This window comes from Eptesicus fuscus, chromosome 2 (assembly GCF_027574615.1).
Source record: "Eptesicus fuscus isolate TK198812 chromosome 2, DD_ASM_mEF_20220401, whole genome shotgun sequence".
In the NCBI taxonomy this organism is placed as follows: domain Eukaryota; kingdom Metazoa; phylum Chordata; class Mammalia; order Chiroptera; family Vespertilionidae; genus Eptesicus; species Eptesicus fuscus.
Genome location: NC_072474.1, coordinates 48,223,388 through 48,250,883, shown reverse-complemented (window position 1 = coordinate 48,250,883; position 27,496 = coordinate 48,223,388). Strand labels below are relative to the sequence as shown.

The 27,496-nt window shown below is 39.3% G+C and overlaps 1 protein-coding gene across 1 annotated transcript in view; it reads right to left on the bottom strand.

Moving 5' to 3' along the window:
• PPP3CA (protein phosphatase 3 catalytic subunit alpha) overlaps positions 1 to 27,496 on the bottom strand; it is a 332,219-nt gene that overhangs the window by 138,776 nt on the left and 165,947 nt on the right. The gene's annotated exons all lie outside the window — the stretch shown is intronic.

Sequence of the window (27,496 nt, the reverse complement as noted above, 5' to 3'; positions counted from 1 at the left end):
GAGTCACTACTTTCTACAGAACAGTCTTTGAGCAAAGACAAGCTGGAGGTGAGGGCTAAAAGGATATACAGGTGATGAGCTCTCCAGCAAGTACAGAGCCTGTGTGAGGAAAAGACAGGAGGCTAGTGTGGCTGAGGTGAATGAATGGGGTAAAGGGAGTAGAAAATCCAATTAAAGAGAAGCCCTCTAGACTTCTGCAGTGGAAAGGGAAGCCACTTGAAGGATTAAGCAGAAAAGTAGTATAATCCCATTTCAGTTTTACCAGGATTGCAGGGACTGCTGAGTCTAGAATGGGGGGAGCAAGGGAGAAGCTGGGAACACAGATATAGGCCACTGCATCAATACAACCAAGGCAGCCCAGGCCAGAGCAGAGGCAGAGGGGATAAGGCATGATCAAATTATGGGCATACTTTGAACACAGGGTCATAAAAATTTTCAGACAGATTCTACAAAAGATGTGAAACAAAGAAAGATGTCAAGAATATAGTTTCTGTCCAGCCAGTGTGGCTCAGTGGTTGAGCATTGACCTATGAACCAGGAGATCAGAGTTCAATTCTAGATCAGAGCACATGTCCGGCTTATGGGCTTGATCCCCAGTAGGGGGCGTGCAGGGGGCAACCAATCAATGATTCTTCTCATCACTGATGTTTCTCTCTCTCCCTTTCCTTTCATCTCTGAAATCAATAACAATATATTTAAAAAAACAAATATAGTTGCTGTTTTTGAGAAAGGACAATAGGACGATTTATAAAGGAGCATAAAAAGTGTGGTTTTGGACATGTTTAGACTTGATATGTCTCTTATACTGACAAATAGAGATAAGCAAGCAATCAGAAGTAGAAAACTGGACTTAGAGAAAAGGATTGGGCCAGAAATGCAGATATAGTTAGGAAGCGTCAGAGTGAGGATGATTTTGAAAGCAAGAGAGCAGATGAGATGTCCAAACAAAGAACATGTAGATAGAGGAGAGAACAGTCTAAGGACAGCCCTGGGAACTCTACGAGGAGGAGGAGTTACCACGGAGACTAAGAAAAAATGCTGGGAGTTGGGAAAACAGGAGAGTGTGGTATCCTGAAAACCAAGAAGCAAGTATTGGAAGGAAAAGGGAGTATCCACTTGCCAAAAACTCCAATAAGTGCAGTTCTAAAACTAAAAATTGAGCAAAAAATAAATGTTCAGGTACTGTAAAACTGAGTCCTATGTATGAAAACCACAGATACCACTATTTGAAAAAAAATTTTTAGGAGCTGTGCCATCCCACCCACTTGTCTAGCAAGTAAAATCTCTTAATATTATATTAAGTATTTGCACCAAGTCTTTGCATTTGCTATATCTGCTTATACAGACACAATGGCCTATCTGCCAAATCCACTATTTTAGCCTGAAAAATCAGTGGCGAACCCTAAACTAATTCCTGATAACCCTATCTTCCTCTTTATACTTATTTGCTGAATGATCAATAATATTCATTAAATGAAACAATAATAAAGTTATATCATAGGCATTCATATCAACTGCAAACAGGAAATTGAAACACCCACTTTTCCATGCGAACAATTAATTACAATGAGGAACTACAGATAATCAGCTAAGCAATTCTTTCTAGGCACAAGAGTCAACAACCAGGCTTGCCTGTTCACTGCTGAAGACCAAACTGAGTGTCTAGTATAGTAATCAGGAGTATGCAATTTAGGAAACTGATTACTTTACCTAAGTCCTGACAAAGCTGCTAGGTACAATTCATCACTTGGACCTTCTAGGTGGATTTAGCAGAGTGCCCAGAGAAGGTGCTCCAGAAGCAGTGCTGAGGAGAATGAATGGCCTGCATGCCCAGAGCTACCACAAAGGGCCATGCAGGTCGTGTCCTGCACCACCACTGCAGAGGGCGCTGTTCACTAGGCGGCCAGGTCATGGCATGCACAGTGCAAACCTGCCCAACCACAAGTGGCAGCCTTGAGGAGGAGAGCACCAGTTAGCCTCTGACATTTATCCTAAAGCTGAAAAGCAGTCACAGTAATGGCACACACATGCTAAATATCCTTTGAGATCCATATAAATAAAAACGGGCCTACAAAGATGCGTCATGCAGGGAGAGGCAGTAACTAAATGCCGACATTATGGGTTTGATGGTTTTTACCTTGCTATACGTGAATGTAATGTTTTCAGCACTTGATTATAAACTTTTAGAAGGCAGCAATTGATCGAGTAAATGCAACCTTAAAGCAATCCACAAGAAGCACCATTAAGAAATGGTGATTCAGGCAAGGCTGGTAGGACTCACCTGGTTGGAGCTTTGTCCAGTATACTGAAGGGCTGGCTGCAGGTTCCATGCCCGGTTGGGAGATGCTCTCTCTGGCATTGATGTTTCCTTCTCTCTCTCTCTCTCTCTCTCTCTCTCTCTCTCACTCTCTCTCTCTCTTTCTCTCTCTCTCTCTCTCCACACCCCCCCCCCCCTTTGGTCTAAGATCAATCAGCATACCCTCAATAAGTGTATCCTCCAGTGAGAAATAAAAGAAAGAAATGGTGATTCAGAAACCATGTAAAAAGCCATGTTTTCAAGACATGCTGGTGATTTTTATCCTCTTAAATTTCAGGAGTCAGTTTAAATCTGAAGGGAAAAGACTGTTCATTTCACAGTGAGTGCCATGCAGCATATTTTAAATTGAGACAGAGAATTATCAGGCAGACCCAAGTTGTTTGGCTCGTTTCCCCCATTTCTATAATTTTCCATGTAAAATCAGTACCATTTTCCCATCATTTTCTTATCTGCAGCATCCTCATCAGAGCCCAATTAAGAACCATAACACAGGATAACAGAGTGACTTTAAATCATCCACAGACGAAAATGTAAGATTTCTGGACTGCCAGCTGAAATTGCCAAAGAATAGTGGCCTTGAAACAAATCACACAGAATCTCAGTTATTTAAAGCCTCAAGACATTATTTTCCTCATAATTACATAAAACTACATAGAAAAGAACAAAAAAATATCTTCTGCTTCTTATTGAAAGTCACCCATTGAGATCAAAAGCCAGAACACACTGCAAAGCACCTGAGATGTTGGCTTTAATCTCCCTGACCCTCAAGGCTATAATTCCTCCAGATAATTTGCAAGCCACAGTTAACCACATAATAAACACAGAACATAGGCCAGAATTTAAAAAACAAAAGCAATAAACATTTTATATGTTAGTTCGAATAATTAAATATAATTTAACTCCTTGGAGAGGAGCTAAGGCCCAGGAAAGAGCACCAGAGGGTGAAGTGAAAGGTGGTGGGGAAAAAAATTAGAATTTTAAATTTGCCAAAATGTCCACTGCGCTCAAATCAAACTCAAACCTACCATCTGTTCTCTATGTCTCTGTATCCTTCTTTTAAATACCTGCACGAGGATTTTACTCAGAAAAATGATAGAATAATCAATATATGTTTCATCTACCTTCTCTAGAAAATTACCACATAGACTATCCTTCATCTTTCTTATCCCTTCCAAAATACCTTAAGGCTTTCAAAACTAACTCAAATCATTTCAACTCTTATTTATTGAGCTTCTACTATATTCCAATACATCAGTGACATGACAAAAATCCCTGTCCTCACATGATCTCACTCCCATGTGGAATCTAAAAAAATAAAAACAAACTGATGAGGAAAATAGACCCAGAGACACAGAAGCATAGATCAGACTGTGGAACCTCAGAGGGAAGGCAGGGAAGAGTGGGTGGGTAGAAAGAGATCAACCAAGAACTTGTATGCATTTATGCATAACCCATGGACACAGACGATAGGGTGGTGAGGGCCTGGGGTGGGGTAAAAGGGGTCAATGGGGGAAAAAGAGAAACATATGTAATACTTTCAACAATAGAGATTTAATTAAAAATAAAAAAAATCCCTGTTTTCCAGGAGCTCACGTTCTAGGTAGTCAAACTTTACTGAGCAATTAAGGAGCGATCTGGGTATTTTTTTTAAATATTAAAAAATTAAATCCCACTTCAAAAAAAGAATTAACTAAAGTTTATAGGAACTCTTAAATATGTACTTATTTTGCTTACTGATCACATTTTCCCAAGTGGCTATCACTACTCAAGGGCAGGGACACAGGAAGAAAGTCCCTGGGTGGTTGTCAGTGGTTGACAATCCTGTTCTGCCCTGTGTGTAATCGTTTTGTGTCACTTTAAAGCCATCCGCTTTTACCTTGGGGTGTGAGTCAGGGTCATGTGGGGAAGCTTTTGTAACTTAAAGTTCAATCCAGACTTACAGACTAAGAATCTTCTGCAGGGGGGTCTGGATACATGTATTCTTTTAAGCCCTACAGTTGGTTCCGACACACACTTCAGTTTAAGAACAATCCTTTTAGCCCTAGCTGGTTTGGCTCAGTGGACAGAGTGTCAGCCTGCGGACTGAAGGGTCCCGGGTTCGATTCCTCTTTGAAATCAATAAAAATGTATTTTTTAATAAAAGAACAATCCTTTTAACAAATTTTTAGAAGAAGGTTAACAAAATAGGTGAATACAATGGGTAAAACAGAATTTCCTGTAACACTCTACCACATAATAGTAGCAATAGTAATAATGATAATAATAATAATAGAAGCTAAATCTTCTTCTGCATTTACTGTATGTCTTGCACTCTTCTATACTATTTCCTGACATTCCTCATTCTGCCCTTCCAACAACCATTATCATCCCATTCTGCAGGAAACTGGAACATGGAGAGCTGAGTAACTTGTGCAAGGTCCCAAAACTCAGTGAGCAGCAGGTGTGCGTTCTGAACCCTGGCACGAAGACACTTAGGTCCCTGTGCTCAGTACCCACTTTGTAGAGGAATTTATTCTAACCATTCATTAACTTACTAATTCATTTGATAAATGGCAGAGATATAGCTTTAAGAGAGACAGATGCATCTCTCTTTTTCCTCTGTAATACTTAACACAAATCTAAACAATTGTGTAATTTGTGCAATACTGATCCCTGCTAGAATGTAAGGAACATGTGAAAATAAGCACGTCTCTCATTTACAGACTTAACTCAGAGCATTAATGCTGTATCAAAGTATCAGTAGAAAGCAATGGGAGACGACAGGAAGAGAGAAACTAAAACACATCAAATCCAAGGTGCCACTGGATTCTCACAAGACCAGGAGACAGGCAGCAGAGGTACCATCAACTGGATGTTGTAGGAAAATACTCAACAGTAGTGTGCCCAGCAATCTATGCTCTATTCCTAAAACTTGGACTGTGGATTCAGAGACTTGTGTTAAAATCCTATTTCTGACATTTCCATGTGTGGCTTTAGGCAAGCTGCTAACATCTTTGAAGCTCTGTGCTTTGATTGTCTCCTTTATAAAAAGATGGGGGAGAAATGGAACATCTGTAATACTTTCAACAATAAAGATTAAAAATATAAAGAGAGGCAGATACCAATATTGCCTTTTATTCACTAATATATCCAAACGCTTAGAATAGTGCCTGGCATATAGTTGGCACTAGATTTGTTATTGAGTTGCAGTGCTGCTAAAGGCCTTAAATATGAAAACATGTATAAAAGTGCTTGGCATTGTGACTAAGACACACTGTTAGTCACAGCTCCTTTGAGAATAAATGTCCTTAAATGGTATTCTCACTTCCCATTCCCTTTAAAATCTTGCAAAGGACTCTCTGTCCCCTTTCCCCGTTTCAGATTCCTTCTAAGCCATGTGGCCCCTTCTCCAGCGAGTCTTAGGAGGTTTAGACCTATTTCCATGAAATCACCTAGTTCACTAACGCGAAGGGGGGCAGACTGAATCTTTAAATCAGGACAGACTCTAACTTACACCAGGAGTTCATTTGCTTTCTCATTCCCACAAGACATATTAAACATAAGTCTCTCCTTCTTTCTAAAAACCATGGCATCACTTTAATACACTTTATAATGATCCTATAAAAAAGGTTTAAAAATTACAGCACTGCTTTATTATTAGCATTCAGACTAATAAAATCAATTCATTACGTAGCTACCCATTAGATTTCTTTGCACTGAGGCATAGTTACCTGAACATTCAAATCCAGCATTCCCAGATTTGTGAGAATCCATACACACGTACACTGAGCTCCACATGCTCACATCCTTCTTCAGACTCCTCTCTACCACCACCATTGCCTCCTAGCGTAGGATCAGAGACATCAGCCAATGCAACCGTGTAGCTGAGATGCTGAAGATGGATTCTAGGCACCAACATCAACTTTTAGGGGTTAAGGGAACACTGTTTTTGTTTGTTTGTTTATTGGGGGGTAAGTCAAAAGTCTCTGAGACCCAGCTACATTGCTATGAGTAACCTGGATGTATGGTAGGCAGGGTGTTTATTCAGCTGTGGTAGGTGGGAGAAGGCAGTGTGTAAATGTATGAGATTTTGCAAAGCCAGTGTGCTAAGGAAAAAAAATCCAAACTTCAGTGGACCACAACTTCTTGCAACAGTAAAATGAAACAATAAATGACCTCCACAAGCTATATCCAGATTTGGTAAACTACATTTTTATTAGCAGCTAAAAAAAACACCAAATTATTATATTTATGCTGCACACTTATTCTTATGCACCAGGAAAAACAGGATGTCAGGATTTATACAGATAAACAGGTATGGATGTGTATTTTTCCTCTGTAATACTTGTCACAAATACAATTGTGTAATTTGTGTAATACCTGTCTGCTAGCATGTGAGGATCGTGTGAAAATAAGCACGTCTCTCATTGACTATGGCACCTCCATAATTAGCACAATGCATGACAGTATTCAATGAATATGGCACCTCCATAATTAGCACAATGCATGACAGTATTCAATGAATATTTGTTGACCAACTAACTGATTGAAAGAAAGAATGAATGAATGAATAAATGAATGACAGTTTGTAGAATGCAGATGTGCACTTTCTACTATAGGAGTCATACTTGTAAACAGACTGCTTCCTCTGTGAGCCTACATTTTAAATAACAGTTTGGCCAAGAGGTTTTTCCATACAATTTAACTTAATTTAATTAATCTTCATTTTAACTTTTAATCAAAGTAATTCCTGATTTAATCATTAGCTTACTAAATATAATATTAACAATAACCAGATCAATGCTAATCATTAATAACATTTATTGATGTGATAGCATTGCAAAAACTGATTGACCACATGCCATTAGCATCATTCCTATCTCACAGTTGAGGTCATCTTATCCAATGAGGTAAGGTGCAGGGATGTTTATAGGACAAAACAGGCAGATCCAGAATTTGAACCTAGATCAATCTAATCACAAAATCCCAGGTGTTAAACACATGTTCTTCCAAATATAGATCACTGTAACAATAACTTCATAGGGCAAAAATGGAATGAAGTGTGGAAATAATGCTTATGTAGGAATTAAGAAAGCTGATCTCTCCTACCAGCTCAGCTATTAACTAGCTGAAGGTCCCTGTAATGAAAGGACCCTCTCTGAGCCTCAGTTTCTTCACAAGTAAAAGGAGAGATTTGGCTGGGCTGACATTTCCCAATTCTGTTTCTGAATGACTTTTGTCTGGTCACAGGAAAAGGAAGCATCATCGTTCTGTTAAAGGGCCTCTGTTTAGCCTTTGGAGATTTTCAGAATATTTTTTAAATTTAAATTTAAAAACATACGTTGTGCTGGCCAGTGTTCTCAACAGTTAGGGCATCTAATCAGCCTGAGCACCAAAGGATCCTGGGTTGGATTCCCAGTAAAGGGCATGTACCTGGGTAGCACGTTAGATTCCCCATCCCAAGGTCCAACTCCTGCAGGAGGCAGCCAATCCATGAGTCTCTTTCACATGGACATTCTCTCTCCCCCCGCCCTCTCTTTTCCACTCACTCTGGGGGGAAAAATCAATGGAAAAAATGTCCTCGAGTAAGGATTTAAAAAAACAAAAATGAAAAACATGTGTTGTTGACAAATAATTTGAAATCATTGAATTTGATGATTTCTAAGTTTTTAAAGTCTTTTAATATTCTATGGCTATACTAAATACTTAGGTTTTGTTTTGTTTTTAATCGTCACCTGAGGATATGATTATTGACTTTTTTTTTTTTTTTTCCAGAGAGAAACATCGATGTGAGAGAGAAACACCGATCAGTTATCTCACTATGTGCCTGGACTGTGAATCAAACCCACAACTTAGGTATGTGCCCTGATCAGGAATCAAACATGCCACCTTTTGGTGTGCGGAACTCAGCTGTTCCAACTCAGCTACCCAGCCAGAGCTAAATACTTATGTTTTCAGGAATAAGATTGGCTTTTAAAACATGAACCTAAAAGATTTATTTTCAAGGAAGTGAAAACAAACAAACAAATTACTAGATGGATTAACTTTTTCCAATAAGATATCAAAAAATTAACTGAGGTTGAAGAATAAGTCACCCAAGAGTAAAGTCTTTAGGTGTGTGTTTTATTTTTTTCTTAAAAAAATTAATAAATCCTTTGTATTTACGTATTCTTATAACCTGGCTTAAATATTTTCTAAAATATTTTCTTGGATTAAGAACATGTCCTCCCAACATGGTGTGAAAGCCATTAAAACTGTGAGAATGGCTTTTAGGTATTCAAACCTAAATGTGAGATTTTACATAGTTTGAAGTGTTTAAGGGTTGCCTATGGGCGCCAGATTATGTGCACTTCATGATCTAAAGTAACATCACAGAACACAGAGTCAGAGTCTGGGGAAGATGAAATCCTCGGCTGGGAAAGGGAACAAGCCGGCAGTAATACCCCCACAGCCAGCCATCACAGCAGTTACGATGGGCCAGAGAGTGCTTTAAGAACTGTACAGATACTATTTCACTCAATCCCCACAGCAATTCAGTGAGATAGACACTGAAGCACAGAGAGTGTAAGAGATCGGAAGTCACAGAGCGGGGAGGGGACAGCGCTGGGGTCTGGGCAAGGCTCTGTGTAGCTGTGAAAGAGTGTGCTTTGTGAAATGGGGGTACAGGGAAGAGCCAGAGGATTGGGTAAGACTTCTGGAAAATACTGAAAGACACGAAAAAGATCTGAGAAATCTATAATGATGGAAGAAAAGGAATGCCCTGGAAGCAGAGATTAAAATCTGACTAAAGAAAAGAAATAAAGAATTCCTAGAAGCAGCTAGATTGATATTCCTTGTTTTTGAAGCTATGAAATCAGCAGGGGCCTACAGAAGAAAAATCTCACTTCTGAGAAATGAAAGGACATGCTCAAGGTGATTGCTTAAATTGGAACTTAGAGCTGAATGTGGCAGACTCCTGGGAAAGAGTAGCGACCAATTTAAGTGAATAAAAGAAAGCGATGACGGGGTAATTCCTGCACCTTGCTTGTCTGGCTCATTGTATCAATGAGAAAACCAAGGCATGGTCTTCATTGAAGTAACTTGCTTCCAAGGTTATTCCAGCTGATTAGTGATAAGTTTACCATTCCCTTCACTAGACTACTTGAGTTTTCATCCTGAATGTTTCTTCTAGATTTAATACATTGTTTTATGATTCTATTTGAGTGTTTGCTAAAGAAGACAGTGTCTAAGGAGACCAAAGGGGGTTAAAGCTGTCCATGAAACATACACATTGATTTTTTTGCAATTCTGTAGCTGTACCCAATATTAAAAGACACGCATAACTGAATCTGCTCTAAATGCTAGATGGAAAGAAGACATTTGCAAGTAATGGTCTCTGGTGTATGAAACACCTCTATTTTTAAATTAAGAGGGGTGGCCAGGAAGACTCAGCAAGGAGTGGGGCAGAATGTTGTTTGCTCTTTAGGCATAAATATAATGAATAAGGTTGATTCTACCACACTGAGGAGTAAGTCTGGGAAAGGAAAAACATTCTATTTTATTTCACTTTCCACAGGAAATAGAGAATGGAGATCTGTGGTAGACTCCCCTTAGCATTCTGTGGTCTCCATAAAACCCTACTCTCTCAAGTCTCAAGACATTTAAAGATAATTATGGGGGAAGATGAGGGAAGCTTTCCCAGCAGTTAAATAGGGTTAGTCATGGAATGGACAAACATCACGCCTCCTAGGTCATTACCTCTGCCCCGCTGCCAAATATGATGTAAGAAGCAGAAGAAAGCTCCAGGTCAAGGACAAAATAAGGAGGACAGAAGGGCTTACTCTATTTAAAGGTTAGTGGGGAAAAGTGAGCTAACATGTGATCTTCAGGCGAGGCGGGAGTATCACTAAATCTAATATTAAAGAATAACTATTAAAATGTGCTAAATGTATATAAATACACATTATATTCTAATAAAGGCAATAGAAATTAAACTATAAACATAACATTGACATGATGCAGATGTAAAAAATCATCAATGTTCTCCATGGTTGTTGGGAAAGAAATAGATGACAGAACAGAGAAGAGCTGGCGGGGCGGGGAGAGGGGGGGATCGTGGAGGAGACTAGAGTCCTGGGACTAACTAACTCAGCACTGACTGGCTCTGAGTAACTGCCAGACCCGCCAAGCCCCTGACCCCCAGTGTCCTGATCTGTGAGGCTGGTAGCCAGAGTAGTCTCTAAGTTTTCAAAAAATAAAACTGGATGACTATTCAGAGTAGGAAAATAATCACAGAAAAAATTTTTAAATACTCTTTAAAAGTCAAGAGTTAATAATAGGGATTAATATGACCAGTCAGCAGATATTTGAGCAAATCATTAATTCTTAGAGGAATAATGAAAGTATCATTAAATTATTACTATTACTTATATACAACTACTGTAAAAATCTTCTTCTTACAAACAAAACACACACACAGTAAGAGAGGCCAACATCCAATAAAATATCAGTAACTATGTAATTAAAGAAAAAGTATTCCTCTGCTCGGAACACTTCTGAGACCACATGTATGGGATTTCCTCCCCACACATACTAACCAATTTCCCTACCCTCCCAATATCGACTGGGTGTCCTGACATTTAATTCAATTCTGATGCTAGCGGGGTACATCAGGTGCCAGCTGTAAGGAATGGGCTCCCGGGATATGCATACACACTCTTGTCTGACTTGAGTACAAAGTTGGGGTTCCCACAACAGCCCTTCCCTGCTCCAGTTTCCATAATTTGCAGGAGAGGCTCACACAGCAACGAGAAACATTGACATATATTTACTAGTTTACTGGATATTACAGAAGATACAGATGAAGAGCCAAATGAAAAAATATAGGCGAGGTCAGGAAGGACCCCCACATGGAGCTTCTGTACCAATGGAGATGGAGTGTCTCATCCTCCTGGCATGTGGATGTGTCCACCAATCCAGAAGCTCTCTGAGCCCCTAATTTAAGAAGTTTCATGGAGGCTACACACACAGGCATAATAGATGATTAACTCAATCTCCAGTCCCGCTATCCTCTGGAGGATGGGGGTGAGACTTGGTCTTTCTGGTGATCAGCCCCCACCCTGAAGCTACCCAGGAGCCCACCAAGAGTCACCTCATTAAAACAAAAGATGCTCCCATCAGCGAGGAAATGCCAAGGAATATAGAAATAGGTGTAAGACACTCCTATCCCCACTGTCTCTCAGCAAGTACAAGGGTTGGAACTCTAGCAGGCACCAGGGGTTGGAACCAAAAATATATTTCTTATTATGTGACAATTGATAGGTCAGAATATTTTACTTAAATTTCACAAATCCATTTCACCATGCTTTTTTCTATAGACACAATACTTTAAGCATATACTTAAAGAAGGAAAAATTGTTTGGGTAAAATAGCTATTGTATATTTTAAAGGAAAAGAAACCTGTGGGGAAGGGGGAAGCTTTAGCTATAACAATACAGATTATATTGTTAATGTCAGAAGTCATTCAGGGTATCGAAGAACTCACAAACATAAAACTAATGGCTCTAAAAGGTTCAGGAAACCATCAAATGGTGGGAAGGGAAATCACACAATAACAAAAGTCGGGGTTATCTGTTATTTTGACACAGATGTTTTTAAAGGGTGGCAGGAGGAAACCATGATTAAAGTTAATAAAGCATATAATCAAGATATTCACTTTGAAGTCATGCAACATGTACTCCGAGTAAGAAATACATTCACAGAATCAAAACTGCAAAGGGCTTTGAGATCATCTAAAATAATCTCCTCATGAATTACAGGAAGAAAGTGTTGTCAGAATGGGCACCACCTCTCCGGGTTCCTGAGTCCCAGTCCTACATGCATTCTCTCTGCTTTCAGACAATAGTTCTCACCAATATCATTATCTTCATCTTCCTTTTCCTGTTGGGCTCGAAAAAGAGGTATTCTTTTCGTATAATAATGACAAGGAGATCCCAAACAAAACAATGACACATCTACTTGGAACCAAAACAAATGTCAAGGTAAACTCATTGTGCGTCAGATGAAAAGTGGAATGATAAGAAAGCACACAAAACAACACCAAAAAATATATATAAAAGAAAGAAAAAGAAAAAGAAAAGAATTTATATGAATTCTCCAGGATACATTTTTGAATTTTCAATCATAAATTATCTTAGTGATTTCTGATTTGCACCAAAAGGGCAAATAGGAAGGAAGCACTGAATAAATCAGCAAATATTTGATGTTTCTTAGCAAAAATTATTGTTAAATTTAGCAGGCAACGTAACATAATCCCTCCAAACAGGACTATCATTATCCATTATAGGCAACTAACAAAATGTAAACACTGTCACCCATCCATGTACAGAAGGTGCAGAGGTATAAGTGTATATGCATCAATGTTAAAGGTAATAAATGATAATTCTTGTTCCCTGAGTTCCTACTATATGTCAGGTATCGTGTGAGGAACTTTTCAAACATCACCTCTAGTTTTGCAGCAGTGTAAGGTAGAAATTACTTCAACCATTTGTACAGGTGAGCAAATCGAGAGGGATGTGTTAGGCAACTTGTCAGCACCAGAATTAAAAGTTCTGTCTGATTCTAGAGACAGAAACCTTTTCACTAGGAGACAGACTGTTATCCCAACAACATTCCTGTTTCATACAGAATGCAGATGTTACCCAAAAAATCTAGAACACAAGATCAAACACATCCATGCTCCATTTTGGTTTTACTTCCGTTAAAAATGTTACCATTTCACTCTTTGCCAGTAGTGTGGTGAATGCTTAATAGCATGAGCTGTAGGCCTCACTTAAACAGAAAGTCAAAATCTGCTCACAAAGAAACCTTGCCTTCAAATTAAAAAATATATATATTTAAAATCATAATCACTACTGACCCTTTAACTAATTGATTCTCTCTGACAAATACAGTCACACTGTCTCCTATTGACCTCTTCTGGACAGACTGCAGGTACTGTGTTCCCTTTCCTGTGGGCACATGCGACATTTCCCTGATTCCTCTGATCAGTCATAGTGTTTATTTTGCTATAACTCTTCCTCCTTTCCTGCCATCATTCTAAACTGGAAAATTACTCACATTGAGTCAACCCCCTGAACCTACCCCCGGTCTATACTCACAAGGGTCATGTCTGTTTCCATTGTAATGCTACTACTAGCCCCTTTACTAAATGAGCATTTGTCTTGACACTGACCTAGCTGGCAGAACATTCACCATAAAGCCCAAGCCACTGAGGTCCCCTAGACATCCCTCCCATCAATGGAAATATCCACATTAGCTCTCATTACCTAATTCTGCAGACTCAACCCAATTACACAGAAACCGCCTGATTCTTATTTTGTCTGTGAAACCCAAGCCTATTGGACTGGATCTGGCTAACTCACTAACCTTACTAGTCTTTTCATCATACTTGCTCCCCCACAATTTTCTCCCATTCTAACAATCACCCATTCCCTCTGGTTCAGCTCACTCTCACTGTAGAAGCTGGAATGGTGGCCAGGACCTCACAGGTTCCTTTGTAGATGATCTCAGCTCCTTGGGAGGTGACTTTGAAAAAACAGCTACGAAGTGGGCCTAAGTCCAATCCACACCCCCACTACTTTTTGGGAAAGGTTAGTCATCTTTTAGATACCATCCCAAAGAATCTGCCACCTGGACAAAGAACTGTGACTCAACAACAGAGTCATGTCAGAGTCGCCGCTGAAGCAATTTAGCTTGTCCCTGGACAACATCACCGCTGGCCTCAAGCCTGTGACTGGTCAATTGTGAGAAACGGGGTGAACTGTCCTCCACAGTCGCATCACCTAACCATGGTGGGAAGCGATGGCTGCTTCATCCCAGTGAACTAACTAACTAACCAGCAAAGCTTGAGAGGTGAACGGAGAAATCTCTTGCATTACTACCACAGTCCTAACACCACCAAATAAAGATGACAGGTTCTGGGACTTCTTCCGGTGGATCCCTGAGGGCCTGTGAAGTTGGGCACATAGATGGAGTCAGCCTCCAATCTCTGTCTGTCTGTTTATGTTCACAGGTATCTCACCAAATGCCTCTGGCTTGCATAGTACAGCAAGTGGCAAATGTCACCAAGTCCCAACTGATGGTGTAGCTGGTCACTGATGAAGAAATGGTGACTGAATAACAAATGAATTTGGTGAAGTTGTTTAGAGAGAAAAGGAATGCTGCTTCTCTCCTTGAACAAGAGGAGGGCTGACAGACTTTCTCCTTGACTAATCTTTAACAGACTTCCCTGAGCCCTCTTCTTGTCTAGGCCTCATCCTTTGTTTCCTGTCTTCAGCCTGTCCAGTCAGTTGTAGCAAGAATCCTCCCCTTCTTCATATCTGGTCACCTGGCCTACCCCGCAAGAATCCCCTCACCTTGATGTCACCTCTGGGTAATTTTCCATCCACTGACCCCTCGCCTGCTCTTTGGCTATAAATTCCCACTTGTCCTTGCTGTGTTCCAAAGTGAGCTCAGTCCTCTACTGAAATCTCTTTCCCCTATTGCAACAGTTTAGGAATAAAATCTGTTTTCATCTTTTTTAACTGGTGCCTGGCCCTGGCGCTCTTTTCACAGGACGCGTGGTCATAAGGAGTATTAATAAATTTCAAAGACTGAAACGATGCACACGTGCATCACTTCATTTGACAACCATCACTGATTATCCATCGGAAGGCAGTCACAGTGCTGCATGGTGAGGCTAAGTGGTGGGGAGAAGCAGACAAAGTGTCGCCTCATGAACTGGGTAGCCTGGTGATGAGGAGAGACCTTAACACATGATCGCACAGATAACAATATTATTATTATTATGGTAAATATTCTGAAGAGAAGGTACCTGGAACTATACTGGGATAGTCAGGGAAGATTTCCCTGAAAAAATAGAATATTTAAGGTGAAATCTGACTATTTGAGATTATTTGGTGTGTGTATAGGGTTGAGAACATTCTAGGGAGAAGGAAGAGCTTGTGACAAATCTCTTATTGAAAGGGAAAGTGACACATTAAAGAAATTGTAAAAATGCCAGTGTAGACTGGTCACAGAAAACAAAGATATGATAGGGACACAGGTACTGAATAAGCCTGAGAACATATATAGGGAATGGAACATGTAGGACTTTCTAAACCATCTTAGAATTAGCAACTTAATGGAGAATAACTGTACACTATTGTATGTATGTGCTGAGCACATTACCTGTATCAGGGTAAATGCCTAATAAATGAAAACATTAAAAATATCTGAATCATCTGAATGTGTCAATGCATGCTATTTGCCTTATGCATAAAATAAAATCCATTTATCAGTAATTTTTGGCCCTAGGGTGGCCAGTGGAGGAAAACAAAAAATCACTGGAAATCCCTGTCACATTTTTGTGATTTAAATGTCTGAGAGCATTCTACTGTTGCAACATTACTTGGGAAATGTAAAATCTAGATAATGTACATTTAGTTGGTAGTTTCCATGAACTGTTACTTAAAAAGTCAATCAACCAAATCTGAAATGAAAATGGTATTTATGTCAGAATGGTTCTCAACCATCAAATGGGAAGAATTATTACTTGACATGGGATCCTCCCAATTTGGCTAATTACTTTTAATTTTAAAAGACATCTTAATAGTTCATGTTTCACAGGTTTTTGGTGTGTGTTTTTTTTTTCATTCTCCTCTAAGGGGTGTACCAATGGTATGGAAAATGTCCCCCCAAAAACCCAAATTTATTTTTCTTTAATGAAAATAGGAATTTACTTGCCATTTAGAAAGCATTAGCAGAGAGCTTTAGGAGGAGAACCCGTCTGCTCCCTCTGGGTATTACTCACATCCAAAAGAGGGGACTGCAATGTCCACTGTATTATCCAAATTCATAGAGTTAAAAGCTCTCTATGGTCCTACTCGCCAAACAATAGAATAGAACTAACAGTTGGAATATTAGCTACATAACACAATGACAAAAAAAAAAAGGTTAGAGCAATGATAATAAAGCAGCTACTAATTTATTGAGCACTTACTTGAAATGCTGTGGCTGCAGCATTTCACTTAATCTGAGCAACAGACAGGAGACTAACACCCACCTCTTCAAAGATGAGGAAGCTGAGGTTTACCAATGTGAGAGAACCTGCCCATTGGTAAACAGCTGGGGAATTGCAGATCCTGCAGGCTAATGGAGAGAGCCATGATTTTAACCCTGATATCACATGCACCTCATAGGATGAAAATAAAGTTACTGTCATACTGTCCTTAAGAGATATACCTCAGGTAACCTGCATAGCAGGAATTAAATCACACTTTCTCGTGTATTTTTAACATTTCCTCAATTCCGATTCTCAAGTGGAATGGATATTTTATATCAATAATGCAGACAATATACTTTTTAATTTCAACTTAGCTTTGATATATATTTAATAAGTGTTACCAGTTTATCTCTTGAAGAAGGCAGAGAAAGCAATAGTTGTTAAGATTACGTGAAAGTCCACCTTTGAAGGAGCTGATCTTTAATGTTTAAAACATGAGGAAAAGAATTTCAAAAGAATAATTTGTTTCATGTTTATGATTACCTACTAATCTCCTACTCATCACATGGCATCCAAATAGCCAATCAAACGTTACCACTTAAAAATTAAATGAAAAACATATGAAATTAGAATGTTAAAGAGGATGCTGAATATCTACAAGTTTCTGCGAACTAAAATGAGTTCTCAAAATTGGAGCCTCATTTTTAAAGGCAATGCCTTTTTAAAGGAAGAACCAGATTATGCTAACAAAGACCAAAGCAAACATGCATATTTGAGAAAACGGAAAGAAAGGTACTAAAGGTCCTATGTTTGAAATGGAAACAAATGTCTTTGCAGGTCATTTCAAAAATATTCTCCTTCCTAAGCAATAAAGGATGTCAGACTGATGGCAGTGTGAAGTACAACTGGATGTATCAAATGCATGCCACCAGATGGCATCTTAAATCAGACAACACATTCAGAGATCAGGAGTTAATAACTGCATTTTCGAAATGGAATCAAACCGTGAATTACAAGTAGATTTTTAATATTAAAATCTCTGGCACTAATCATAATATACAAAGAACCCAACAGTTATTTTGTTTTAAATACAACAACAAAAAAGAAAAGAAACTATAAAAAAAGGCACTATAAATGAAGTGGTGATTTTGATATAGATTTTTATTTTTAAAAATCATTAAAAATGGAGCTATAAGAATGTGAATTTAAGTGTAGCTCAATATTAGCTTCAGTATAAAAACTGTACAGATTTTTATATAGTTGATAAGATTCTTTGTAGAGAAAAGACTTACAAAAAATGCAGGTTGAAGCTTTTTGAGGGGCTACTACATATAGTTAGATTTTAAGGCTTCTGATGATAAAGGTTTCTAAAATATTTAATGTTTCTTTACTTTCTTGACTTGTGTATGGCAGCACAGCAAACTCATAGGAATTGGTATCAATAATAAATTGAGTTTTCTAGACTGTTGCATTTTTTTAAATTTTGTAATAAAATTATATATATTAAAAATAAAATAAAAATATTTAAAAATGGAACTATAAGAGAAAAAGAAAGTTCAGTTAATAAGTTTAAGTTTTCTCCATTTTTATGTACAATTTTCCTTCCCATTGAACCTAACTCTTTCACAGGCCTTTATTTATTATAAACATGATGAAGGACAGTTCAGAGCAGATATAACATTAAGAAAAACAAAAGAAGAAAAGCTTCTAGAAAGAATAAAACAGATTAAGTTTCCTTTCATCTACATATACTAGAGGCCTGGTGTACAAAATCCATGCACTGGGGGGAGGGAGGGTTCTTAAGCCTGGTCTGCACCCTCTTGCAGTCCAGGAGTCCTCGAGGATGTCCGACTGACTGGGAGCGGGCCTAAGCCATCAGTCAAACATCCTTAGCGCTGCTGCGGAGTTGGGAGAGGCTCTGCCACCACCGCTGCGCTCGCCAGCCATGAGCCTGGCTTCTGGCTGAGCAACGCTCCCTCTGTGGGAGCCCACTGACCACCAGGGGGCAGCTCTTGCCTTGAGCATCTTCCCCCTGGTGGTCAGTGCGCGTCATAGCGACCAGTCGTTCTGGTTGTTCCACCATAAAAGTCACTGGGCTTTTATTATATAGACTAGAGGCCTGATGCACGAAATTCATGCAAGGGGTTCGACCCTCACAGCTCCAGCTGCCTCAGCCAGCCCTTGCAGCCCACACAGCCTCAGCCTGCCCTCATAGCCTGGGCCAGCCCTTACACCCCAGCTTTTGTCTGGATAGTTGTCCAGATGGTCATCCAGAACGTCATTAGGACGGTCGTTCTGCTGTTCGGTCTAATTAGCATATTAGCTCTTTATTATATAGGATGACTTTCATGAAGTTTCAGTTAAAAAAACTTAGTGCCCAAACCTTAAATATATTAAGGAATAGAATGAAGCAATGCTATGTCTAAAACTGGCTGATAAATGGACCACAATGTGTAATATGATCAGAAGTTAATCACAAAACACATTATACACCAAGATGAGTAAAAAAAGTAACCCTATGAGAGCCCAGCTCGTGACTCGGTTGGAGCATTGTCCCTTGCACTGAAAGGAGATTTGTTACCATTTTGAAATTTATTCTTGGATCATGATTTATATACGTATACAATGTCTTACATATATTGTTTAGAGTTTAATCTTAGGAAAAGCACTCTGGACTTTTATGAGCATTGCTTTTCTTTTCCCCTCCTCAACAGATGGACCTAAGTCCATTCCGTGGACTCTCGGGTCCCTTCATGAGGCCATGGTCACTGGATGATACTGGTGGGGAGCTGGACAAAATAGAAAGAGGGAGACAATCTATTTGACACCAAGACAAAACCAGAGCCAGGACTGAATGACAAATGGCCTTCTCTGAGGACACTGTATATATATATATATATATATATATATATATATATATATGTCATTTTAACAATAGCAAAAATGTGTTCATAAAGTCATTTAATTAATATTTTAAAGAATATATTTTATATGCCAAGATAGTCATTTTAAATAGTGATAAAGCAGCTGCCTGAAAACTGAGTATTATTTTTCCCTTAGTAAGTCACAAATTAAATGAAAGATTCTTCCATGAGAAACTATTTTGATAAGTTCATGGATTTTATTTATCCAGTATCTCAAATGTCCAAAATCTCCCACTTAAGACAGAAATCAACAAATAGCTATATTTATGAGAAAAGAACAAAATAAAAGGATAACTGCTATTTAAATGATTACACATTCACAAACATATATAAATACATATTGTTTTAGAGGTTCCTAGATATTTCCATTACAACAATATCATAATTTACTATGAGCAATTCAACAGTGCATTTACATTAAAATTATGTTGAAATACAGGAACACCCATAAATCCATAACACAAGATCCATGTCCTCAGATGTTAACATTTAATAGGAAAACAGCATGAAACAAATATCAATACTAATAAAAGGGTAATATGCTAATTAGACCAGGAGACCTTCCGGACGTCCTTCTGGACAAAGCCATGGTGGCGGGGCTGAGGCAGAGGCAGTTAGGGGTGATCAGGCCAGGAGGGGAGGGCAGTTGGGGATGATCAGGCCAGTGGCCGGGGGGGGTGTCAATTGGGTGTGAGCAGGCCGGCGGGGGGAGGCAGTTGGGGTTGATCAGGCCAGCAAGGGGGGGGGGGGAGTTGGGGGCAAGCAGGCCAGAAGACAGAGTGGTTAGGGGCGATTAGGCAGGCAGGCAGGTGAGTGGTCCCAGATTGCGAGAGGGATGGCCGACTACCAGTTTAGGCCCAATCCCCCAAGGGGTCCCAGATTGGAGAGGGTGCAGGCCAGATTGAGGGACAACCCCCCCCCCCAGGCCTCCATGCATGAATTTTGTGCACCAGGCCACTAGTATATATAGGTATATATTCCAATATTGTTAATTGCCACATTGTATGAAATTTAATGATTTCATGGACCTGTAAAATTAACTTCTACCCCTAAGTGGAATGGGCATGGACATGGTTGAACTGCCTGGGCTTTAAACCCAGTCCTGGCACTTTCTGGCTGGGTAACCTTAGATAAGATAATTTCCCTGAGTTTCAGTTTTCCTCATTTGTAAAATGGAGCTGATAACAGTACTTCCTTCATAGGAGTGTGTGAAAACTAAGTTAAAAAGTACAGAGTTTACAATAGTGATTAGCAAAAAACAAGAACTGAACAAATGTTAGCCTTACAACAAAAATAACTCATTAATTTGTCCCTCAAAAAGCTATAAAAACAAATAAACAACAACTATCATCTACTGTGTTCACAGTTTCATATACAAAAAGAAAGCAATCTCACTAAAATGAAAAAAGTTATTCACTCTGGACCAGGGAAAACTCTGCCACAGACCAGTACCAGCCTATGGCCAGTATGTGGGAATGTCCATTAAAGACCATAAACATTACTGGCTCACAGGAGATTAAAATCGATGGAGTCTGAAATTATTAGGGATACTTCAATGAGAAAGTAAAATATGAGATAAGATTGGAAACATGGATTTAATGTGGGCAGATAAAGAAAAGTGCATCTACATTTTTCCTTTGAGGTACCTAAGAAACATGCGCTTTCCTTATCTGGAAGCATTTCAGTATTGTTTGAAATATTACTTCGCTTAAAACCACAGTAGTATTGATTACAATATATTTCAATTTTCTCCCAAAATCACTAGAATATTATTACTGCAATGGATAACTTTCAGACTTTAAGAATAACAGTTTTGCCCTGGCAGCTGTGGCTCAGTTGATGGGAGTGTTGTCCCAAGCAACAAAGGATCTTCGGTTGGATTCCCAGTCAGGGTACATGCAGGTTGCAGGTTCAATTCCTGCTCTGGGTGCCAACCAGTCAATGTTTCTCTCTCTCCCCCCTTCCCTCTTTCTCCAGAATCAATGAAAAACATATCCTCGGGTAAGGACTTTTTTTAAAAAGAATGACTTTTGGAATTTTTATCTTCTTATGAAAACAACTAGTGGCATTACGTTACCAATGGTGCTTAGACACTTCACTACAGTATTTGTGAAAAGTACTGTTTCATGGAAACTGAAGAGAACAGGGTACACTGTGTCTTAAAGCAAAATATCTGTTCCTGCAATTATATTGTAATTGTTATGACTGTCAAGTGTTTCCTCTGGGCGGTGTTATATGTTTATTGATGTTAGATCATTACTGACTTGTACATTCACACAAGTGCTGAATTACTATGGCTCAGCTACTCTTAATATAATACTGTATTCATTACCACACATTTCCCTGAAAGATGCTTTTGATCCAAATCTTCCTTTTTTTCTTTTATAAACTGTCCCAGCTGTAGCTTTCTATATTCAACTCTCAGAGTACTTGTAAAACAATATACTGCAAAGGTTTTCCACTGGGAAAACTGTATGGATATATAAACTCTATGCCCCAATATGCTAATTAAGCACTATTGTTTTGTCTTGCCTCCCTGTATTATAACAATTCAGTTTTATTTAAAATATAATAAATTATAATCAGTCAAAATAATTTCTTCCTTCTATTGCTTGAGAACCATTACAGCATTCTTACTATGTTTTCTTCAGTAATAAGCAAGAACAAATTCTAGTCAAATGAGCTGAAAATGCCTGATAGTTTAAGCCTTCTTACAGAGGTAGAACAGTGTGTATAATATGGTGTAACAGTTAAGCATGAATTACACAGATGGGTGTGTGTTCCAAGCAAGGGTGTCAGCTTATTAGCAGTGAACCTCAGACCCGGTACTTCATACCAGTGGTCCCCACAGTGTGGTCCCAGATCAAGGGCATCACCACCTGGGAAACTGTTAGCTCTTCACATTCTCAGGTTCAACTCCAAACCTACTAAGGCAACAACTCTGGAGCTGGGACTCAGCATCCTGTGTTTTATGAAGCCCTCCAGGTGATTCTGACCCGTGTTCAAGTTTGAGAAACACTGACAAACTCTGAGACACCCTTTCCTCATTTGTAAGATGGGTTTCCTAAGATCAACCTTGCAAAACCAGAGTAAACAGTTTAGGGAAAAGGACTTTGGCTCTCACACAGTGACTTTATCATCATAATAAAAATATTAATAATAATAATTATTATTATTATTACTATTAATCAAGGGCCCAAATTAAGGGAAATAAGAACATCAAAATGATGAGCTGCTTCCACAGGCTGGGGCTAACGTGTGCTGACAGCCAGCAGTGGGCCGGTTACCAAAATAGGCCGCTGGCTGCAGGGCAGGCCCTGAAGATTTGGCCACTGAATTCACAAGTGGGCAAAATGCCCCACAAGTAATATTTTATCCCCATATAAACGAAGGCCATGTTGCTTTGATAGTGACAAACGATAGTATGAGGAGAATAAACAGTGACCTTTAAGGTCTCAAAAGACACTGGATTCTTATCCGCACTTAGCTCTCCCCAGAGTAAAGGCATGGGGAATTCTCCTAATTGACGTCAGCTGCTGTAAGGGAAGGAATGCCGTGACCTTAAACTTGGCCACTGGTCCACTCTCACATCCAGGAACAAAGCCAGAGGGTTCTCCTGGCAACTGCCTGACATGCTAAATGGCAGGCGCAGCCACTGAGGGAATCCTTTGCTGCCTGAGGGACAAATCCCCCACTGCAGGAAACAGACAAACCGGAGAGATTAGCAGTTTGCCCAGCTGATGCTGGCCTATCCTCTCAGCCCAGAGAGCAGAAAATTTCTAAATCACTGTATTCAAAATCCTCTACTGCGGGACTGCCTTGGCCTTATAAATGAGGAAAATGTTCGCTGCTAAGTCAAAGGGAAAACAGGAAAATATGAGAACTTCAAGGAGAAGTGTTGTAAATTAGACAGCTGCATAAACCATCTTACCGTATTCCAGAAGTCTTAATAATACTGATTAATCGGACGTTTTAACTGTCATTTTCAAAAGGCCCTGTAATCAAAATCGGATCCAAGCCTCCTTACCCGGCCAAAGTCATCATCATGGTCCCTTGGACAAGCATGAGAGGTTCCTAATCAACCCCTCTCCCTCTCACTGCACACCCCACTCCATTCTTCTCATTTTATCTAGCAGGCTATTCTAGCCACACTCCATGACTGTGTGGCTCCTCTGTTCAAAGACACACACACGCCCTCTTAACTCCCCAGTGCTTGTAGGACAAAGTCCCGGTGTTTATGTCCTACCTATGGGAGACTAATACCTGGCCCTGACCGCCCAAGCTCAGCCCCCCTCCTAGCCCACCCCACACCCCTCTGAGATCCTGAGAAGCCACAGCAAACCTCCAAGAGCACCCCTTTCGACTTTACAAAAAATACCAGTGCCTTCCATATGCTGCAGTCTCTGCCCAGAATATCCTTCCCTCGTTTTTTCACATGGTGAAACGTCACTGGTCACACACCATCCCACTCAAATAGCATGTAATCTGTCAGGACTGTGTTGGCTTCCCTGCCTTCCTTTTCTGAGTTCCCACATTAGTTTGTAGGTGCCTCCATCACAGTTCTTAACAAACTATACAGTAATTATCTCTTTATGTATCTGACTCCCCAACTAGACTGTTCCAGTCAATGACTATGTGTCGTGTGTTTTAGCACTCCCAGTCCCTATCCTTCCAAATGAGTGCCCAATCCAGATTCAGGACAGGTACAATCCCAGCTATTGGACAGTTTCTTTAACTCAAAGGTGGACTACAATAATCAGTGGGCACTGACTGCCATAGAAACCTGAACCATTTAGAAGGTAGGCAATCCCTTTGGCTTTAAATTAACTATATACAGTTGGATACCTCTTAATTAGCTTGAATAAATTCAGGCCACATCCTTTCATTTAAACAATAGTTTGACGTACATATCCTTGGGCAGATAGCTGTTTGAGTTTTCCTATTACATTCTAAGCCCTTGGAGAGCAGAAACCAGGTCTTGTTCCAACTATGTATAACCCACAGCACCTGCACCAGATAAATGTTCAATAAAAGGTTGTTAAATTGAATTCCCAGAATGAGTGGTGTCTTAGTTTGGGCTGCTATTAACCCAAAACCACACACTGGGTAGCCTAAACCACAAACAGTTCTACAGCTATGAGGCTAGACAGTCCAAGATCAAGATGCTGGCCCACTCAGCGTTAGTTAGGTGAGGGCCCTGTTCCTGGTTTGCAAATGGTCATCTTCCTGTTGTGCCCTCACTTGGAGAAGACAGAGGGCTCTCACCTCTTCCCTTTCTTATAAGGGCACTAATCCCATATGGGGCTTCATCCTCATGACCTCATCTAACCCTAGCTGCTTCCCAAAGGCCCCGTCACCAAATAACATCACCTTGAAGCCTGTGGCTTCAACACAGGAGTATTGGGGGACAAAACACTCAGTCAATAGCAAGTTGCCATATTGATATTTCACCACATTTTTTAATGTTCCATTTGTATCTTTGCAAGGAAACAAAGATATTCAATTCAATTTTTAGAAAAGAGTCAAACAGGGAAAATGCATTCCTCCACAACATGCCTCCAACACAGAAACACAAACTTCGGACATTCTGATCAGGCAAGTTAGTTTGGAGAAAAGAGCACAACGTGCCTTATACTCCCTTGTTCTGACTGGGGATCCATAGCTGATCCCCGTCTCTATTCCTAAGGGGGAGGTTACTGCTGATCTAACCCCTGCTCCGGGAGGGCGAGGTACACAGAGCTTTCTCTCCTCCAAAGCAACACGTGTAAGGAGCCAGGTTGAGGCAGGCAGCTCCTGATCCTTCCGTCTTCTCCAAACTGAAGCATACTGAATTTTAAGAGAAAAATTCCTAAATGAACACAAACCTTTCAACTTGACGGGAAGGGTGAGGAAGGAAGGGAGGGCAGCTTTGTACATTTAAACGTGAAAGAAATGCTAAAGGAATGAAATAATGCCCAGATTTCAAATAAGAAGAACACTCATTCTAGTGTTGTTGATTTCTTAAAATGGAGGCAAAACATATACAGATGCTAGCATAACTTCTCCCTAAACATTTGAGGGTAAAACATTTTTTATTAATAAAAAATGTAGGAGGGAAGGAGTAGATGGAGAGGTGGGAGGGGTGTTTGTGTATAATTATAAAATATTTGCTATTTGTTTCATTTGAGAGTTTATGTATCTACTACCCTTAAAGCTGCATTCCACAAGAGAAGTTACTGGCCAGTTTCTACTAGTTTTAGGAATCTGACATGCAGGTGAGAGACCATTTTAACACCACTTGCAAAGTTCCTTAGGGTCAGACTTCAGGCATTTTCTTCCTACTTTGAACATTCTTGCTTCTTTCCTCTTAATCTTTTTTTGCAGGTTCTCATGGGTAACTATATTATTTCCCCTCTTCTCTCCTCATCTCTACTGCCTTCTATTTCATCACCTTCCTTTTCTAAATTGTTTCTTAAGTTCTCCATCTTCCTAACTGTGGAAATCTGAACTACATCAAAAATACTCTACCCTAAAGATTTTTAAATGTAAACTATGCCTTGTATTGCATAGCCTAGTGTCAATAATTAAATATAACATTACTGGTTCTCTTATCCAAACAACAAATATTCTAAATTTAAAAAGAAATATTACACTGCTGGTTCAGCTGTAAAGATAAAATAAAACCTCAGAACACATTCCTACATCATAAAATTGTATCAATAAATTTAAAAGTATCTTAAAACACAAAGAGACTGTAATTTTCTCTGACCAATGCACGCTGCTTTGACTGCACAACCCTTCATGTTTCAGCTTTTTACTCAGAAACTCATGGTTGGTATATGAAGCTATGAATTTAATTTCCTGGTGAATTCTATGCAAAATTTTCACCGCTTTTTATCCAAATGTTACAATATATTCTCTTTTTCTCCACTCCCTCTGCCACTTTTATTCCACATCCTTGTACTCCCAGCAAAGAGGGAAAGAGACCGGCTCCAAAGACTCCTCAGGAGGCTCCAGGGGATCCTGCCTTCCTCGTGAAATGCAAGCACTCCTCTGGAGAAAGGTGTTTCCTGCCTGGGTTACATTTCATTAGTGCTACAGATTCTGTGATGTCTCCACAGCTACTTTTGTCACTACCTAAGAAAAAACAAACTGTGTTTTTTTCCTCCCTCCAGGGAAAGTAACACATAATTGAGTCCTGATTTCCAAAGTCTCTCAAAATTTGCCAAGCTCTCCACTGGGATCTCACTAGAAAGAGCCAGGTGCGATCTTTCCTGAATAGGAGGGCAATTAGTCTATGGACTTCAGAAAGGCTCTGGGATAGAGCATTATAACTCTGACTGTTCTGGAATCCTCCCTGTGTGTTCCTTCATGACAAAGCCTCATCCAACAGAAGAGCCAACGGCATCTCAGAAAATACACTTCCCTAAATATCTATCTTACATGTGTCTTTTTAACTATAATGATCACCTCCATTAACACCCAATGGACTCACTAGTGAATTTAACATAAAATCTTTATTAAAAATCACACATTACCATGTGAAGTGGAGAAAAAACACACACACCTCATAATAAAATATCAAGCCATTCACTCTTATCCAAAACAAATAAGCTTAGTGATAAAGATGTCATGTAAAGCTTATATATTACTCGTAATTTATAAGGGGAATTTATAGTCAGTTTTTAAAATAATATTTTGCTAGCAGATTCCAAATTAATATTTAGTTACTAAAAAAGTTTGTGTGTTAGTCCCTTAAAAAAGTATATCATGTTCACATTTGTTTTGTCTTCATATTTTCTCAGTGTCAATGAGTTGGAGATGATAGTGTGTAACTCCATTTTAACAAATGGAAAAGGAGTTCATAATGATAACCGCTGGTCCAACACGAAGCTAACACAACCGAAGTTTATTTCTCCTGCTGCCTAGTTCCAAGCACATTTATTATTTTCCTGAATTATAAATAAGAAAAATAGTATTTGCCAACAACAAAAAAAGTAAACAATGTCAATTTCTCTGGAATAGAAATCATTAGGGACATTTTGACCAAGGAAAGTCTAGTCTGATATTCAATAGAGTTTATCTTTCTCTTAACTGTCACATTTGATTATACATATGGAGGCCAATAATACAAGTAATGATGTTCTGGAAGAAAGCAGCGATCAACAGTATAAATGAAATATGTTTAAATGTCCCCTTTATTTTGAAAAGGACAATTTTTTGTCTCTAAATAAGTTTCCCTTTCCCAGAATCATGATAATTAAGGAAAAGAAT